At 47.3% G+C, this 20,501-nt stretch overlaps 1 pseudogene across 1 annotated transcript in view; it reads left to right on the forward strand.

Moving 5' to 3' along the window:
- Nucleotides 1-301: 301 nt before the first annotated feature.
- Nucleotides 302-20,501, forward strand: part of LOC147738081 (uncharacterized) — a 54,490-nt pseudogene continuing 34,290 nt past the window's right edge. The window contains exon 1 of the transcript XR_015296415.1: nucleotides 302-450. The product of XR_015296415.1 is annotated as an uncharacterized LOC147738081 (transcript). The remainder of the gene's footprint in view (nucleotides 451-20,501) is intronic.

Here is a 20,501-nt window from a genome sequence, read left to right on the forward strand (position 1 = left end):
TCAGTCTTCTAATCAGACTCAAGGTATTTACACAAATGTCCGTTTTACTTTAACATTCTTCACTTACTCAATGTCCTTAAAGTCCTTGGATTGTTTCAGGAAGAGTTTCAAAACGTACTCTTGATTTATAGAAGGTCAAGAGGTTTGCCACAGTTTTCATAAAGTTTAAATTCTTACTGGTATGTGTTCAAGCATGCTAACGCTTTACCATTCAGAGCGAGGTGTTGCTTGACAACCCTTTGTTGATTCTTTTTTCTTTTCTCTTTTGTAGGAAATCGGAAACAGTGCCGGGAGAGGATTTGGAGCCAGAAATTCAGAAACAGGAAGGAACGTCTGAAATGTGCTCCGGGCAGCAAGAAGGCAGCCGAAGACACTGAGTGAACACAGGGAAGGAAGCAGGGTGGAGCACTAAAGAGCTTCAGGTGATCTGCCACCAAGGTCCGGAGTCAGGTGAGTGATTAGGCACGAAGCGAAGCATCGGGAACCAAGTGGGTGGGGTTTAAATAGCTTTGGGTCTCATGTTTTCTCACGTGTGCATGTGAAGGTGATTTGGGCCGTAAATCTTTCCCAAGTAATTCACGTGTACTTGCCAAGACCGTTTACACATGCAGGAAATGCCTCCTGCCCCCCCCCCAAAGGTCTGCGTATGTTTTTCCGGATGCAAGGCATGGAAAGATCTGACCAATCTTGGAGTAGGTACATGCGTTTCTGTTTCCAGGATCTTTCTGACACATCATAACCCTTCCAGTCAATTAAATACTGTAATCAACCATGTATACGTTTTGCATCTATAATGCGATTTCCTTCATATGCAATATTGTCTCCAACTACAACAGGTGGAGGAGGGTAGTCTTTTCGTTTGGACGTATGTAATGACTGATATTTTCCTACTTTTCTGTTGTTTCAGCTAGTTAGCTATAAAGTAATTACTCATCACAGTCCCTTCCCAGAATGCCTAACAACAAAACACCACATTCAGACTACCTATCTGAGAAAGGAATAACATAAATAACTAAAGATACTATAGATCATAGCTCAGAGGGTATGTATAGCAACGGCCTCCGACGAATCAGAATCAAATATCAAATCAGGTCAGCAACCTCTTCCGACGATCAACACACACTTACGTGAGCAACGCACCCTGGTGCGAATCAATATCAAATCATCAACGTCTTCCGACGAATCAATATCAAATCAGCAACGTCTTCCGACGAATCAAATATCAAATCAAGTCAGCAACGTCTTCCGATGTTCAAGGCGCACTTACGCGAGCAACGCACCCTGGTGCGAATCAGCAACACTTTCAGGTGAAAATCAGTACATACCTCTTACGCTATGTTGGGTTGGTCTACCAGCAATTTAGGTATTCCTGCTTAGGAGCCGATTTCCCTTCCGTATCTACAATTACTCACTAGAGGGGAACTAGCACATCCCTCTTTAAGCACTTGGTAACAAAGGGGCCCGACCCTCCTCCACAGAGAATAAGGACAAATTATATATTCTCCAATGTAGTCATCCCTAATCATGAGCAGCGCACCTTCCCATCAGTTACCTGTAAGAAGGGAATCACCCATCCTTCTATACGACAGCACCTGGTTAAGATGAACCCACACTCCCTCTTAGTGACAACAAACAAATGGAATTAATGCACAGGGTCTTTTAATGCACAATGATGAAAGGACATAGAAAGAAATGACTTATTAACATACATACACACATATAGAACCTGAAAATAAAGGAATAATTAGATCAAATTAGTCATACATGGAACACCTCACCATATTATTAGACATCTGCAATCTGAAGACAGGTCCGTCTCTCTTTCCCTCTTCGGTTGGGTCAGGACTCTGTTCCAAAAACACGTCTGCACGTCTGCACGGAGATGCTTCACCAGACCGCCAAAACCACCAGCCAATCATCTCACTCTCACTTGGACCCGCTTTCACTAATATAGAATGTAGCTCTCTCTCGAAGCTTCTAGAAGATCCCGCTTACTGTTCTCATGAGATTCCTGTACCTTTCCGTACCTGGCACACAACAGCAGCTGGCCAAGCATTTGTTATGGCTCCAGCGCTAAGAGAGCACATTCCTCCGATAAGAACCGGTCCTTGCTGGTTCACTACTAGCGAACAACACATTGAAACTAAAACATTGCCTTTCACCTAAAGAGGCTTAGCAGGATGGTGTCAGAAAAAAACATGGCATCGCTCGAGCATAGGCCTTTAGGCCAGAAAAAGAGCAAAAAGCAGCATATAAGGGGACATAAAGCTGTCAAAGTCTATAGCCAAGCCCTACCAACTAGGTGAAATAAAGGTCGGGAATAGACAAAACACCATACATGTTTGAATGACGGCAGCATATAATGAGATGGTGGTGGGCAACGGTCATAACCGAGCCAAAAAGGCACCAATACCTCAGTCACTACAATGGATCATGTGGTTTGAGCAAAGATACATGAAAAACTGGGTGGATGGCATATTCCGAGGGAAAAGTTAATCTCATTGAAACTGGATTCAAAATGTTATTTATGGGAAAGGGGCCAATGAACCTAGGTTTTAGTTTCTTGGGGCCTTCAATCTGGATATTTCTGGTTGATAACCAGACAAGATCCCCTACTTTATAGGGTGGTGCTGGTGTTTTGTGTTTATTGACTGATAATTTGACCTTTTTGCTTATTTTTGGCTAAACTACGCTTGGCTTGTTCTTGAAATTCTAGCAATTCTGTTAATCTTTTGGTCACAGCAGGCATAAATCTGGAAGGATGGCAGGAATAGATCGTGGATGTAAGCCAGTTATAAAAAAGAAAAGGGAACAGCCAAAAGCTGCATGATAGCTATTGTTGTATGAAAACTCTGTCAATGGTAGGACCTCATCCCAATGAGCCGATATAATGGAGGTTAGGCAACGTAGACTTTGTTCAAGGTATTGATTAACTTTTTCTGTCTGGCCGTCAGTCTGTGGGTAAAAAGCGGAGGATAATGCTATTTCAATTCCTAAATGTTTGCACAACTGACTCCAGAATTTTGAAACAAATTGAGGGCCCCTGTCGGAAATTATTTCACTGGGAAGGCCATGTAGTTTTACAATATGGTTTAAGAACACTTCACTAAATTCTGTAGCTGTTGGTAGTTTTTGTAAGGGAATAAAGTGCCCCATTTTAGACAAAAGATCCACAGCTACTAAAATTGCAGTGAAGTTAAGGGATTTAGGCAAATCTGTGATGAAGTCCAAACTGATAGTATGCCAGGGAAGCAGAGGTATGGGCAATGGTTGTAGAAGACCTTTAGGGGATGAATGGGAGGACTTTTGTTGTGCGCACACTAGCAGGCTTTTATATATTGTTGGACGTCCTGTCTGATGTTTTTCCACCAGAAATGCCGCTGACATAACTCTAAAGTTTTATTGACCCTTGGATGTCCTGCTGTACTAATATCATGATTCCAGTGTAATATCTGTTGTCGCAAGTTTTCTTGAGGGATAAACAGTTTATCCTTTTGGAAGAAGTAACCCTCAAATATGGTGTTTTGTTTCTGAGCTAGCCATTGCTGTTCATTTAACGTCTGAACACTCAATTTAACTTGGCCTAAAAAGGTATCCGCTTGTGTGACTGCAACTATTTTTTCAGAAGGAATTATACTTTATGAATTCTTTGTTTCGCAAACATCCTTTTCACACACTAATCTAGACAAAGCGTCAGACAGGAGTTGCTTTTGCCCAGGGCAGTATGTTATGATAAAATCGAATTCACTAAAAAAAAGTAACCAGCGCATCTGTCTGGGAGCGAGTGCCTTAACTGGAGATTTTTATGGTCTGAAAATATGGTAATTGTATGCTTTGCACCCAATAAATGATGTCTCCATTCAAGAAAGACTGCTTTAATTTGCAACAACTTGCGTTCTACAATGGTATAATTCTGTTCAGCTGGTAACAGTTTGCGCGAGTAGAAGGCAATTGGCTGTAAATGTCCAGTTGCAGCATCGTTTTGCATTAACACGCCTCCCAATGCAGTTTGGGAAGCTCAGTCTCGACAAAGAATGATTTATCAGGGTCTGGATGAATCAAAAAAGGTACTGATGTAAAAGCTTGCTTCAATTTAAAAAAAGCTTTTTCAGCGTCTGGGTTCCATTGAACTTTCTCACCCTTTCGAAGTAATAGAGTGATAGGTGTCACTATCTCAGAAAATGTAGATATGAAGCTACCATCAGAATTGGCAAAACCTAGTACTCGCCGCGTGTCTTTTACAGAAGAGGGAGTGGGCCAATTTAAAATTACTTCAACCTTTTTTGGGTCCATGATTATTCCTTCGGGAGAAAGCCAATAACCTAAAAATTTGACCTTATTTGTGTTAAATACACACTTTTCAAGTTCTACATACAAAGAATTGTCTCTTAATCTTTGTAGAACTGAGCGAACATGTGTAGTATGCTCTTCCTCAGTCTTGGAGAAGGCCAGTATGTCATCAATATTTACGATGACACAGATATCAAGTAAATCATGTAGGACTTCATTGATGAAATACTGAAATGCTGCCGGGACGTTACAGAGACCAAATGGCATTACTGTATATTCGAATAGACCATATTTCGTGCGAAAGGTGGTCTGGCATTCGTCTCCCTCCTTAATACGAACATGGTGATACGCACTACGTAAACCCAATTTAGTATAAATACTTGATCCTTTGATTTGATTTAGCAAGACTGAGCTAAGAGGTAATGGATAACAATTTTTAATCGTTGCCTTGTTGACTGCGCCGTAATCTATGCACGCCCTCAGATCGCCAGATTTTTTAGCTCAAAGAAAAGTGGAGAAGAGACTGGTGACGTAGAGTGTCTTATAAAACCAATCTCTAACAGTTTGTTTAAGTATGTTCTCAAATATTGGTTTTCAGGCTCAGTTAAGGCATATATCCTACTACAGGGTAAGACTGTACCAGGGATCAAGTCTATCCTGCAGTCGTACACTCTGTGTGGTGGTAATTTAGTTGATCGGACAGGATCAAATACATCAGCATAGTCTTGATATTCGCTGGGTAACTGTGGAGAATCTTGTTGTAAGGCAGAACAAAATAATGGAATTATGGGATCTTGAGTTTCCGAATAACAAAGATTTCTGCAATAGGAGGAGTCTAAATTGACAGTTCTTTTAATCCAATCTATTTTCGGTTTATGTAGTTCTAACCAAGGAACTCCCAGTATGACACCAAAAGTGGGTGTATCAATTAGATCAAAAACAGTTTCTTCAGTGTGCCCATTTTCTCCAACTATGGTCAAAGGTTTGATATGAAACTTAATTAATCCAGAGGCTAAAGCTGAGCCGTCTAAAGCTCTGACTGATCCTGGTTCAGATTTTGCAGCTCGAGTTATTCCTAATTTACTGGCCAATTCCAAATTTTAAAAAATTGCCGGTAGCCCCAGAATAAATCAGAAAAGCCAAGCTGTGTCTTTCTTGAATTGTTATAATAAAGGTTACCCTAATTGTAAAGTGCTTCGGAGTACGATTAACAATATTAGTGGCATACTGTGAGATCTGTACTGCAGTTGTTCTCAAAGAAACAATCTCTTTTTTCTCTGAGAAATCCAGTTTTCCGACTCCCTCAATGGTTTGTCTGTTATTGCAATACATTTCTTTTTGTTAGTTTTAAACTGGATAATCCTGAGCAAAGTGACCTGCCTTGCCACAATGAAGACACAAATTGCCCTTTCGCCTGCGTTCTTTTTCTTCTGCAGAAAGTGGTCTTTTCAGACCACCAATCTGCATTGATTCCACATGTGTGTTCTTTTCTTCTGTTTCTTTTTTCCCAACTCTAAAATGCCAAGTTCTTAAATCACTTCTGGATCTTTCACTCTTTCGCTCTCCCAATCTGTGATCTAACGTAACCACTAGATCTAAAAATTCTGCGTAGTCCTCAGGCAAATTAACAATGTGTGCCAAAGAATCTTTTAATTCATCTCTAAGCCCGATGGAATAAAGATATTCTTTTCTCCTCTGGCCAGTGTGTTTCTGATAACAATCTGTTGAAATTGGTTACATAGGTTAAAAGATCCTTGGACCCCTGGCGTAGATTTAAAAGCTCGTTATTGGCATGGTTCCAAGTCTTCCCTATTGTCCCCGCTCACCTGTTGTCCGTGTGAATGATGCGGACGTCTCCCCATGTATTGTTCGTGTGAATGAAACGGACGTTTGCATGGGTTCCAGAAAATACACTTCCGGCCGCAATGAGTTAGCGGTTCAGTCAACGACCGGAAGTCCGTACACGTCACCAGCGCTTCCGGGGATGGACGCTTATCATCGGCGATTCACTCAGAGAAAGCGCTTTGTGTACTTTCTCGGCGTGCTTCAGTATCGGAGCACCGTTCCAGACATAAAGAGGTTCGGTGAAACCTCATGAACTACTACACGTTAACAGCTATTAACGACCTTTCCTTGACCGCGCAGGAGCACTTTGGTTTTCCTTTTGAAGTGAAGTAGTGTGGCTCACTGGTTAGAGGCGGCAGACCCGAGAGCAGAGGACGGCCCGGGACCAGGGTTCGATTCCCGGCGCGGCAGGTTTCTGGACCAGGGTCAGCGGACTCGATAATTCTCTCGCCTCGGTGCCCACTCTGATCAGCGATCACACTCGGCAACTCTGGGCATTAGCTTGCCTCATCTTCACTAACGGCCCCACCAGACCGCCGGGGATGCCTGGTCTCACCCTGGAGATACCCATTAAGGGACCATCTCTCAGGGAAGCCAGGAAGGGTTTCGCAGCGGTCGAAGCGCCTTGGGACCCTATGGGTAAGTAGTGCGCTATATAAATGCCTATACATACATTTACATACCTTTTGATGCACAGAAGCACTTGACTTTTGGCACAGCAGCGTCGTTGCGCTTTTGAGACGTTTACAGTGGCAGCGCAGAAGCGCATTACATTTCCTTGGTTTGCGCAGGAGCGCTTTACTTTCCTTTGGTTCACCCAGGAGCACCAGACTTTTGGCATAGCAGCGCCGTTACCCTTTGGGACATTTAAAGTGACAGCGCAGGAGCGCTTATATTATCCTTTTTATAATTTCCATGATGGCAGCAAGGCCAAGATAAGGAGGAGGTAAGCTGGGTTCCATATGTGTGTATGACGGATGTGATTGTCACGTCAGAGAATACCGCTGACTTGTGTTCCCTTGTCTCCCTGTCCAGCTGTTATCCCGGAACAACCCACCAGAGGAACGCTCCACTACCCTACTCAGCAGCCCTCCAGTCCCAGGCCCCTTTTTGGCTATCATCTTCACTCACACCCTTATTCTGGTTTGCTCTGTAATCACATTGGGACAGGGTGTGTGTGGGGACATTAGCTCGTGTCGTCTCTGCGAGGACTCACCACAAGAATAAGGTACTTGTGGGGACACCCGACAGTTATCAGATGTTAGAATAAAAACATGTTTTGCAAATAAACTGTACATAGCTGTTTTAAAGGCAGCTAGATTTTGCAATGAAGTATCATTTGTGTCAAACAAAGGCTAGCCCAGGTGGCTGCTACGCCTCCTAAATAAGAGATGATGAAAGCGATCTTGGAAGTGTTGGTGGAAAAAACCTGCGGTTTACATAAAAAATGTAACTGGCATTGGCTCATAAAAGTAGTAAAATGACTACTACCACCTGTAAATCGTTCCGGGTTTGCCAAGGGAACTGGGGTTCGAGTTACCACGGTGACTTGCAGGTTCTGATCAGTGTTAGGGCCTTATGTACTAGGGGAAAAAAAGACGAGGGACCAAATTTACCGGGCGCAATGATAGGTTCAGTTTCTCCTGGTTGTGGGTCTCTCCAATTAGTAAATTCTGTTCATGTTCTATCCAGCTCTTGTCTAAGGGCCTGGTTTTCCTACCTTACTTCCTGCATTTCTTTGGTTAGCTTCAATACTAAAAGGGTTAACTGAGACAAATCCATGTTGTCCTGTAGTGTAGTTCCTATATTTCCAATAGGCTCTGCGCATTGGAATAATATATCCTATAGATTTGACGTAGGACTGAGGTCAACTAGGTCTCTATCGAATATACTAAACTTAATTGTGTGTGTGCCAGCTAACTTTGAGATCACTAGAAACTTTCTCGTATACACAAGAAGGGATTCGTTTCTGATAACCGCATAAACATGACAACTTTGTTTCCCAACAATAAGAATATATCTCTCAGAGTGTCAATCATGCATGCTTAGTTTCTACAGAGTTGCAGAATAATAGAGAGACAGGCGTTTTCAATAAAAGGTTTATTGAACAGTCTTCTTTCTCATGCAAGAGAAGTGAACTGCTATAATTGTTAGGCAGACTTCAAAGTATAATGCGTACAGCGTAAACAGTAATATGAAATAATACTGTAAGAGCATTATATGGTTTCTAAGCCATATAAAAATACATACATAAATACACAGGCTAAAATACCCCCTGGTGCTTCTAAAATACGCCTACCCCAATGTACCTAACCTAAGTCTAGTACGCTGGAAGAAGTAGGTATTGTGTAGCATAGGTTTTAGTTTTCTTTGCCAAGAATCTACCAAAGGTTTCTCTAGGGTCTAATCAGCTCCATACCTTGGTTAGAATAAAGGAGGTCTGGTATCTCAGTCTCGGGACTCGATTTCCCAACACCCCGCAAGGGGAGCTGGAAACACTGGAGCTGGATTCTCTGCAGGAGCAGGGCAGCTTCCTGATCAGTGCGTCAGCTGGGGAGTCGGCGTCCTTCGGCACTTGCTGTAGCGAGCTGCGTCGGGCAAGTAGATAGTCGAACTGCTCCGAACCACCGTCGTTTGCCACAGCAAGTGAAGGTATATTTATACCTTGAAGGTGTTTAGGAATGCCATAGTTTGACGTAAAGTCGGGCATATGAACGTCATAATTAACCCCTGGGGAATAGTGTTTCATTGTAAGTAACTGAGTTCTTGGAGAAATCAATATTCAAGCAAGGGGAAGTTCCCTAACTGCTTAAGCCGGTTTTCCAAAAAATCGTTATGACGTTTGGTACGGGTGGAAGTAGCCATGCCTGTATTTGGGTAGCATGGGCTTTGATTTCTATGCCTATATAAGGGCAATGTGAATTGTACCTATATAAGGGCATGAATCGGGAAAATTCACTCAGGGCCTAAAACACCACACAACACCCACTCCACTTTCCCAAGTCCGACATTTCTAAGTTCTAAACACATAAAAACGTATCTAAACATGTTATGTTAAAAACCCACCAAAAATACATAAAAAATGCATTGGGATTGGTTGTACACAAAAAGAAGCATTTGTGCTGTACGCATTTGAAGCTATGTTTCATTCAAAGCAGATCATTTGACACTTAAAATTGCTATCCGAATGAATCACGAAAATACATTTATGAAATGGCTCTTAAATACAGAAGAAAAAGTTGAGACCAATTCATGGCAGAATATATAAACTTGTTGAATGTGGACAAGGTCAAATATTGTCTTACATGGAAGATTTTTCAAAGAATTCTGGTTCTCTATGAATAGTTCTACTTTAAGCAGATTACTTGTTGCCAAAAAATGTAAAAGTACAAATTTGGAAAACAAAAATTAATCATAGAAAAAAGAGTTCCAAAGTTAGAAACTTTGTTTTGAAAAAAATAAAAAATGAAGGTCGAATTCAGAGTCTCTCAGACATTGTGTGCCAAATCAAAAGTCAGTGTAATTGTTTGGGGAAAACATCAAGCCTTCTAAGTCTGTAAAGAATTTGTCTACCATTGTAGGGGAAAGCTGGATTACCTCGTTAAGAAGGTCAATCACACATAGATGTGAAGCATCGCCATCAGCGTTTGTAGCATTAGCAATCTTCGAATTTGAATGTGTGCCACTTTCCTCTCATACCTCAGCAGTAGCATGGTGCCTCTGTGAGATCTCAATGAATGCTGTCATCAGGATTGGTAGCCGTTGGGGACAACACAGCGCATGAGCCATTACTGGTCCAAGCAAAGTATCAACATGTGTATTAGGTAGGACCTGGCTCAAAGGAATGAGACATGCCTGGGGCACACAAGGTGTCCCTTGCATACACCGGTTCAAACCAGTCGCTGGGGCACTCCAGCCCTAGCTCTGGCGCGAAACTATACAAAGGATAGGGGGTGTAACCACCCCCCTTCCTGGTCCCACCCAGGGGAGGGACCTAGTTGTGAGTGCAGCCCCCTTTAGGAGAATAAAGGTAGGAGCTGGTCCCATTTCAAATCAGATAATCTTGAACTTCTTCAGAAGAAGAAACTCTTGACCTTCGACGTTCTGCTCCTCAGAAGACGGAAGAATCTCCCTTGTGGTCAAGGAGTGACCACCCTGCACAAGCAGGCACCATCAAGCGCGGTTTGCTGTGTAGTCCTTCCTCCAGGAACCAGACTGCATAGCTCGACGAGACCCGGACTTCCAGACCTCTCCGACCTCTACCTACCTCTGCAGCACAGCTGAGATCCGTCGGTGCGACGAGACACGTGGGACCGGCCATCATCAGAAACCTGCACTTCGCTTACCAGCACGACCGCCGAGGGATCCTCGAGAAAGTACTTTAGGGTTGAGAAGCCCTAACCCTGAGCAGCACTTGCACCAAAGACCAGCCCCCCAGCCTCCACGAGATCTGTGTGGGGCCCTTTTGCCTGGTTGCTGCTCTCCTCGTTGTCTGGTCACTTGTCGGCTGGCTTGTGGCCTTCCTGACAACGAACTCCTGAATCTACACCGCTGGTCTAGTTGCTCCAGACTGGCCCTTGCTTCCCTGCAAAGGAGAAGTACCCCGGACCCTCCTGGTTTGCGCTAGTTGCCATCTTTGCTTGCCGCGTGGGCTTGCATTTGCCAAGGCCTGTTGTTCCGATCTTCGATCCAACACCGCCATCAACAGAAGCCTACGTGGGACAGCTCGTGCCTCCAGCCTGGTCTTCGACAACGCCTTCTGGTCCGTGCAGCTGCAGAGTCAAGCGTCTCCTCTTCACCTGATCGCGATAACATCACCTGGTTCCACTCTGGTTCCAATCCGGTCACGGGCTAGTGACTGTGAACATTGTCCCCTCTGTTTTCAGGTCTTCATCTTCCTTGATCCGCCCTTGGATCCATCCGGACACCTCCACCTGGTCGCCTGCCAGCATCTTTGTCTTCAGGCTCCATTAACATCAACGAGGAAACCCGACACAACTTCAAGCCTATACACCCGCAGCCCCGTGGGTTAGGTAACGTGGGCATCTCGGTGCTCCTGTAGGGATAGACTATCCAAGTGTCCAGTTCCACAGTCGTTTTTGTCCTAGCTAGTTGGAAACGTCCGTAATCTGTAACTTTGTAAACTGTAGGCTCCATAGCCTTTGTTCCGCATCTCGCGTGTGAGTTTCCACTCTGCATGTGAGTCCCGTGGGCCTCCTGCTCCTTACTTACGGTTAGGGTAGCGTAGTCCTAGCGGTCCTCCAGCCTCTGGATCTGCTGACATTCTTCATTTCACTTTGCATTCCATTTTCATAGTATATGGTTTGTCGTGCCCCTAAGGCACTCTTGTAATTTGTGCGACTACTCGTATTCCTCCTAAGTCATTGTCATGTGCTTAGCCCTCTGACCTCATAAAGAGTTCAGAGGTGTATGTTATAAATAAATAGACTGTTTATTTTTATAACAACCTGTGTGGTGTCCTTTCATTTGGTATTCAAAGGGTTATATGTGGTAAAACAGCTGGCTTCACATGCCATAAAGAGTTTAGCATAAGACTGCTCTCCTACTAGGATAGCTGGTCTATAAGGTTGACTTACAACCAATCACCATAAGGGTTGTTTGGACTGATACAAACTGCTCACTAGAATTAGTGAGCATTATATATCAGGCCAACTTCTCACAGGGGAGCAGTGGAGTAAAAGACAAAAAAAAGATCCTCTATTGCCTCTATAAAGTTTTTAGTATTGATTAGGTGTTTGGAATTTTGGTGCTGGTTCTTTGATCCCCTAGAAAGATGGGAGAGAAGGGAGGGAAAACAATAAAAATTAAAATCCTGTCCTGGAATGTCAATGGTCTTAGAGTACAAGCGAGGTGGTATAAAATTCTACAGTACCTGAAGATTGTTCAGCCCAGATCATCATTGTGCAGGAAACCCACCTATCAAAGGAGGAGCCCTTGGATCTTTTTGGGGCCCAAAACTGGATCTCTTAGATAGCTTGCACATCCCATACGGCTGTAACAAAGGGGGTGGTGATTTTAGTAAAGAGAGAGGCACAGGTGGTTCTTGGGGCACAGATTTCTGACAACGCTGGAAGATGGCTAATCGTTAAAGCTAAGGGGCACGCCTTTACTCTAGTGGGATATTATGGTCCACGCAAAGATGATGTCTCTCATTTATGAGATTTGCTAGCAGAATTAATAGAATCTCCGGATCCAATCATTATGGCAGAGGACTTTAATACTGTTTTAGATCATTCCCTAGATAGAACTTCACGCAGCAGAGCATGCGTCAATCCAAAGATGTCCACATTTATCAAGCAAATTATGGCTTAGCTGGGGCTTTGTGACATCTGGAGACAGAAGGTTGGGAAAATAAAAGGCTTTTCCTTTTATAATAAAATATATAGGCACCAGGCGAGGATTCACTACTTCCTTATCAACAGTAATCTGGTAGATTGGATCCAGAAGATTGAGCATGTGGGAGTTCATCTGTCGGATCACTCAGCTGTGGTCCTACATTTGAAGTCACAGGAGAGAATCTCCCCCTCCAGATGGACTCTAGACTGCACAATTCTGCAAGAAGAATAAGTTATGGCAGCACTATCTAGGGAGACAGACGAGTTTTTCCATCTCAATCAGGGGTCAGCAGCACACAGAATAATTTGGGATGCTTATAAAGCCTTTCTGAGGGGTAGATTAGGGGCTTTGGCAGCTGAAAAAGACGCAGTTACTACAAAGAGGTGTCAACAGTTGAGGTACAGGTTCTGGCCCTAGAGAAAGATCAGACTGATCCCACGATAGACGAAGAAGCCCGGGAAAGTCTGCTTCAAAAAGTGCAGTAAGCAAAAGGTAAGATGGCAGTAATCCTACAAGAAAGGATGAGGAAGAAATAGGACGCCAGTAAATTGGCTTATTTCGAATATAGTGAACGCTGCAGTAAGCTGCTGGCCTGGAAGGTCAAAAAGGAGCAGGTGAGAAGCAGTATGGACCAGGTTAAATTTGAACAAACTGGCGACCCTATTAGTGACAATAGGGAGATTGAGCATGTTTTTCACAGCTATCACAGCAGGGTATACCAAGAAGATCTAAAACCCACCCTAGACGAGGTCTAAGCTTGGTTGGGACAGGGCTCAAGTAGCACCCTCTCAGCATAGAAGAGCAGGCAGTTGAATCAGGAGATTGGGGAAGGGGAAATAGGACAAGGTAAGAAAGGAAAAGCCTCTGGTCCCGATGGCTTACCTCTTGAGGTATACATAGTACTGGCCAGTGTACTAAAACCTATCTTTGTAGAATTCTTTAACGAGTTCTTTTTGAAGGGGGCTAACATGCCAGCCTCATGGGATGAGGCTAACATCTCTCTAATCCTGAAGCCAGGCAAATGCCCAAAAAATTGTGGTTCGTATCGGCAAATATCTTTGCTGAACTGTGATTATGAGATCTTTGCAAAGATATTAGTCAACAGGTTAAATGGACAAAGTTGTCATGTTTATGCGGTTGTCAGAAACGAATCCCTTCTTGTTCATTCGAGAACGTTTCTAGTGACCTCTGAGTTAGCTAGCACACACAAGTAATTAAGTAAATTTACTCAATAAAGACATACTGACCTCAGTCCTATGTCAAAACTATAGTGTATATTATTCCAATGCGCAGAGCCTATTAGGGATATAGGAACTACACTACAAAGACTGCTGTGTGCAGACCTGATAGCTGGTAGCACCCTGGAGTATGTATGCATAAATCAGATTATGTTGGAAGTAACCTGCAATACAGTGGCAGGCAGCACCGTGCCAACCAGTAGGATTTCCCATAGTATTTTATTTCCTGGCACATTAATGGTGATAGTCTTTTAACTGGCAGAAGAACAACACTGACCGTACATTTTCTGGCGCCTTGTTTAAAATGACGTACACATTAGGAATGGCATTTCGTTCTGCTGGAATAATAACACAAGTTATCTTGTACTCTGCTATGATGTTACATAGCTTGTTGGCTGCAATGCATTCCATGTTTCATTCAAACATGCTTTCTACAGGGCACATACATGATTTGCTGCAGTAGAGAAATAATCAATCAATCAATGCATTTGTATAGCGCGCTACTCACCCGGAGGGTCTCAAGGCGCTTGGGGGAGGGGGGTCCGCTACTGCTCGAACAGCCAGGTCTTGAGTTGCTTCCTGCAGGAGAGGTGGTCTTGGGTCAGGCGGAGGTGGATGGGGAGGGAGTTCCACGTCTTGGCAGCCAGGTAGGAGAAGGATCTTCCTCCCGTTGTGGCTCTTCGGATGCGGGGGACGGCGACGAGGGCGTGGCTGGTCGATCGAAGCTGGCGGGTGGGAGTGTCGAAGTTCAGGCGGTCGTTGAGGTATCTTGGGCATTGGATCTGGAGAGCTTTGTGTGCGCGGGTGAGGAGTCGGAACGTGATTCTCTTGTTGACGGGGAGCCAGTGCAGGTTTCTTAGGTGTGCGGAGATGTGGCTGTGTCGGGGGATGTCCAGGATGAGTCGTGCTGAGGCGTTCTGAATACGTTGAGGTCTTTTCTGGAGTTTTGCAGTGGTTCCGGCGTAGAGGGAGTAGCCGTAGTCCAGACGGCTGGTGACGAGGGCCTGGGTGACCGTCTTCCTGGTTACCGTGGGGATCCACCGGAAGATCTTCCGTAGCATGCGTAGGATGTTGAAGCATGACGAGGAGACGGCGTTGACTTGTCTGGTCATGGAGAGGGAGGAGTCCAGGATGAAGACCAGGTTGCGTGCGTGGTCCGTTGGTTTGGGTGCGCTGCCCAGGGCAGGGGGCCACCAGGAGTCATCCCAGGTGGAGGGCGACGATCCCAGGGTGAGGACTTCCGTCTTATCTGAGTTCAGATTCAGGCGGCTGCTCATCATCCACTCGGCTACGTCTTTCATCCCTTCGTGTAGGTTGGTTCTGGCGGTGGCGGGGTCGTTGGTGAGGGAGAGGATCAGCTGAGTGTCGTCGGCGTAGGAGATTATGTTGAGGTTGTGTTGGCGTGCGATGGCCGCTAGGGGGCTCATGTAGATGTTGAACAGCGTGGGGCTGAGTGATGATCCTTGTGGTACGCCACAGATGACTTCGGTGGCTTCTGATCTGAGCGGGGGAGGCGGACTCTCTGTGTCCTTCCGGCGAGGAAGGAGATGATCCATTCCAGTGCCTTCTCTTGGATTCCGACGTTGCTGAGGCGCTGCACTAGGGTGCGGTGGCAGACAGTGTCAAACGCCACGGAGAGGTCCAGGAGGATGAGGGCAGCTGTTTCCCCATTGTCGAGCAGGGCTCGGATGTCATCAGTGGCTGCGATGAGGGCGGTCTCGGTACTGTGGTTGGCCCGGAAGCCGGACTGCGAGTGGTCGAGGGATCCATTCGTCTTGAGGAAGGCGGCCATCTGTCTGTTGACGGTCTTCTCGATGACTTTGGCAGGAAACGGGAGGAGCGAGATGGGGCAGTAGTTTTTGAGGTCGGTGGGGTCTGCTGATGGTTTCTTCAGGAGGGCACTGAGTTCGGCATGCTTCCAGCTCTCCGGGAAGGTTGCGGTGTCGAAGGAGGCGTTGATGATGTCCCGTAGATGGGGGTGCGATGACGGAGTCGGTCTTGTTGAAGACGTGGTGAGGGCAGGGGTCGGTTGGAGATCCGGAGTGGATGGAGTTCATCGTGCGGATGGTGTCTTCAGTGTTGATCGGGGTCCAGGTGCGGAGGGTGGTGGGGGGGGAGTTGCTGCGGTCGTAGGGTGCGTTGGCTGTGTGCTGAAGCTGTTGTGTATGTCTGCGATCTTGCTGTGGAAGAACGACGCGAGCGAGTTGCAGAGGTTTTGCGATGGGGTGATGTCGTTGTTTCCAGCGCTGGGGTTGTAGAGCTCTTTGACAATGTTGAAGAGTTCCTTGCTGTTGTGGGCGTTGTTGTCCAGTCGTTCCTTGAATGCGGTTTTCTTGGTGGTGTGGATCAGTTGGTGGTGTTTTCGAGTGGCGAGCTTGAGGGTGGTCATGTTGTCTGGTGTCGGGTCTCTGCGCCAGGCTTTCTCGAGGGCTCGGCAGTTCTTCTTGGAGCTCTTGAGTTCGTCGGTGAACCAGGATGCTTTCTTGCTGCCGGGTCTCCTGGGAGGGGCCCTCAGTGGGGCGAGGTCGTCTGCGCAGTTGCTGATCCACCTCGTGAGTTTGTTGGCGGCATGGTTCCGCGTGGAATCTGTTGCTGCTGGTGGTGGTGGATCGTGGTCCTACTGAAGCTGAAGTGGACGCAGCTGTGGTCCGTCCAGTGGAGTCCGGTGGCGTGGCTGAAGGAGATGTCCTTGCTGGAGGAGAAGACGGGGTCAAGCGTGTGGCCGGCGTAGTGGGTGGGGGTGGTCACCAGCTGCTTGAGTCCGAGGTTGGCGAGGTTGTCCAGCAGGGTGGTGGTGTTGCGGTCGTTGTTGTTCTCCAGGTGGACGTTGAGGTCCCCGAGGAGGATGTAGTCAGCGGAGGGGAGGGCGTGCGGGCTGATGAAGTCGGCGATGTCTTCGCTGAATTGTGTGCGTGGTCCCGGGGGTCTGTAGATGAGGGTGCCTCTGAGGGTGGTCTTGGGGTCGGTATGGATCTGGAAGTGCAGGTGTTCGGCGGCTGTGAGGGTGTCGTCGGAGTTGGTCGTGATACGGATGGTGTTCTTGTGGACGATGGCAATGCCTCCTCCCGTCTGGTTGGCGTGGTCCCTCCGGGTGATCTTGTATCCGTCCGGGATGGCGATGGCGATGTCGGGCGCTGAGGAGGCGTTCATCCATGTTTCCGTGAGGAAGGCGACGTCTGGAGATGTCGAGTCGAGGAGGTTCCAGAGTTCCACGGCGTGTCTGTGGACGGAGCGGGTGTTGAGCAGGATGCACTTGAGGTGGTTGCTGCTGGGGGTCGGCTTGGTGGGTGCAGTGCAGGTCCGGATGCAGGAGAACTTGCAGGACTGGCAGGTGAAGGGTCTGTGGGTGCGTCTCGGGGTGGCTCGGTAGCAGCCGGGGGTTCGGCCGGTGTTGAGTGCGTTGAGGGTGGCGGCGTCGTAAGTCCGGCGGGTGGGGTGGCCTCTGCGGGGGCCAGGGGTTCTGGCGCGGTCCAGGCACGGACGGGCGCAGAAGGGCTTACCTTTGGCGCACCTTCGGCGCTCAATCGGTGCTCCCGCTGCGCGCGTCCGCTGCGCGGTCGCTCTGGGGGCGTCATAAGTAAGGAGCCGGGAGGGAGGAGCAGGTGGGTGGCGGGAGCGGGGCGGCGAATGAAATCACAGGGGGGCGCGGGGCCGCAGGGAGTCAGCGGCGGGAAATTCCAAGAAGCAGCGGGCAGCGGGAAATTCCCAGGAGCAGTGGGAAATTCCCAGGAGCAGCGGGCAGCGAGCAAAGGAATCTGCAGGCAGGAGGCGGCAAAGGCAGGCAGGAGCGGCAGCAGTGAGTGGGGCGACCAAGCCCTGTGGAGGGCTGAGTGTGTGTACTGTGGCGAACTCAGAAATATTGAAAAACTTCATGATTTCTCTTCCAGCACTTCATAGTAAAACCTTTCAGTTTTTGACTCAATCATTTGGCAGGAACATAACTTAGTACTGTTAAAATAGTTGTGATGGGGAACATTCATGTGGGGTTAGGACTGGCTCGACCAGAGTGCGTGCTGACTTGGAGGAGTATGGAGATGACCACCTTGCCTCAAGCCAGCGATGCTTTGCTGCAGGCTCATTTGCCTCGATGGCTGGTCAACAGTTTGAGGAGGAGGAGGTGAAGAGCTGTCTAAGTGTGCCCTGAGGCTGGCATTTCAGTACATCCCTGAGAAGTGAGCTTTGAGTCATGTAGTGTTCCTGTTATACCACGTGCAATTCACCCTCCAAAGACTGAATCATTCATGGTTGTGAAGGGCGGCTGATTCTGATAGTTTTCCGGAAACTCATGGTTCGAGGCATATGATCAACAGAGTAGTACACTGCATTAGATCGCCACCTGGTGTTGGGCTCGGATGAAGTCTTTGTTAGTCCCGATAGGTGACTCCTCCCTTGGGAAATACTGCGCATCGGCATCGGCTCCATCCTCAGATTGTTTTTTTCCGCCACTGGGTTCGGATGAAAGTTTCTCCGCTCCGGCCTGCAACTACGATGTGCAGAACTTCATAAAACATATACTACCTTCCTTCGATATCGAGTGCGGCACCTTTCGACAATGAAGTTTCCATTCCGGCCATCCAAGTGGGCCCTTTGGCCTATCGACGCCGTGCGGCCTGCACCATACGGAAAGGACTCCATTCCGAAAATGCCCAAAATGTCAAGCAAAGTTCCCACATAGTCAAGTCAAGTCAAGTCAGAGAATTTATATAGCGCACTACATACCCAGAGGGTCCCAAGGCGCTAAGGGAGGGGAGGAGGATTACTTGTCAAATATCCACGTTTTAAGTTGCTTTCTAAATGCTAGGTGGTTCTGGGTAAGGCGAAGGTAGGTGGGGAGTGAGTTCCATGTTTTAGCCGCCAGGTATGAGAAGGATCTGCCTCCCATGGTGGTTTTGTTGATGCGGGGTACGGTGGCGAGGGCTTGGCTGGAAGAACGTAGTTGGCGGGAGGGGGTGTAGAAGGACAGTCGTGAGTTGAGGCATTCTGGTCCGATGTCGTAGAGTGATTTGTGTGCATGGGTTAGCAGTCGGAAAGTGATCCTCTTATTGACGGGTAGCCAGTGGAGGTCTTTCAGGTGGCCAGAGATGTGTTCGTTACGCGGGATGTCTAATATGATCCTGGCTGAGGCGTTTTGGATTCGTTGGAGTTTCTTCTGGAGTTTAGCGGTAGTACCTGCGTAGAGGGTGTTTCCGTAGTCCAGTCGGCTCGTGACCAGAGCATGGGTGACTGTTTTTCTGGTTTCGGTGGGGATCCAGCGAAATGTTTTTTTGAGCATGCGGAGAATGTTGAAGCAGGATGAGGATACGGCGTTGACTTGTCTGTTCATTGAGAGTGAAAAATCCAGGATAACGCCTAGGTTCCGTGCGTGGTCTGTCGGAATGGGTGCTTTTCCAAGGGCTTCCGGCCACCAAGAGTCGTCCCATGCAGAGGGGGAGGTACCTAAGATGAGGATTTCTGTTTTATCTGAGTTCAGTTTCAGACGGCTTTGTTTCATCCATTCGGCAACTTCTTTCATTCCTTCGTGTAGGTTGGTTTTGGCGGTGCTGGGGTCATTGGTGAGAGAAAGGATCAGTTGAGTGTCATCTGCGTAGGAGATGATGTTGAGGTTGTGTTGGCGAGCGATGGCCGCAAGGGGGCTCATGTATACGTTGAAGAGGGTGGGACTGAGTGAGGATCCTTGTGGTACGCCACAGATGACTTCAGTGGCCTCGGACTTGAATGGTGGAAGGCGGACTCTCTGGGTTCTTCCGGTGAGGAACGAGGTGATCCATTCAAGTGCTTTTCCTTGTACTCCGATGTTTCTGAGGCGTTGTAAAAGGGTGCTGTGGCAGACTGTGTCGAAGGCTGCAGAGAGGTCGAGGAGGATGAGGGCGACTGTGTCTCCATTGTCCAGTAGAGTTCGAATGTCGTCTGTTGCTGCGATGAGGGCGGTCTCAGTGCTGTGTTTTGCTCGGAAGCCAGATTGTGAGGAGTCGAGGGATTTGTTAGCTTCGAGGAAAGCGGAGAGTTGGTTGTTGACAGCTTTCTCGATGACTTTGGCTGGGAAAGGAAGGAGCGATATGGGGCGGTAATTTTTGAGTTCGGTGGGGTCCGCTGTGGGTTTTTTCAGAAGGGCGGTGAGTTCAGCGTGTTTCCAGCTTTCCGGGAAGGTGGCGGAGTTGAAGGAGCAGTTGATGACGTCTCGGAGGTGCGGTGCTATGACGGAGTCTGCTTTGTTGAAGATGTGGTGGGGACATGGGTCTGTGGGGGATCCTGAGTGGATAGAGTTCATCAGGCGGATGGTGTCCTCAGTGGAGATTGGGTTCCAGTCGTTAAGAGTGTTCAAAGGGGGAGGATGTTCAGCATATGGTTGGGTGGGTTGGTCTCTGGGTTGGTTGTCGAAGCTGTTGTGGATGTCTGCAATTTTGTTGTGGAAGAATAAAGCCAGAGAGTCGCAGAGGGCTTGGGAAGGGGTGATGTCGTTGGAGTTGGCCGAGGGGTCGGTAAATTCCTTGACGATGTTGAAAAGTTCCTTGCTGTTGTGGGCGTTGTTGTCTAGTCGATCCTTGAATGCAGTTTTCTTGGCCTTTCGGATTAGTTGGTGGTGTGTGCGGGTGGCGTTTTTGAAGGCGTCCTTGGTGCTAGTGGATGGGTCTTTTTTCCAGGCCTTTTCAAGGGAGCGGCAGAGTTTCTTGGATTTCTTAAGATTGCGACTACCACGAGGTTTGTAACCTCTGCCTGTCGCCCGATCACAACGAGTCGACCTGCACAGCCTGTGCTTCCTTCCGCTCGAAG

The sequence above is a fragment of the Lissotriton vulgaris genome, chromosome 1_1 (assembly GCF_964263255.1).
Source record: "Lissotriton vulgaris chromosome 1_1, aLisVul1.2, whole genome shotgun sequence".
NCBI lineage: Eukaryota > Metazoa > Chordata > Amphibia > Caudata > Salamandridae > Lissotriton > Lissotriton vulgaris.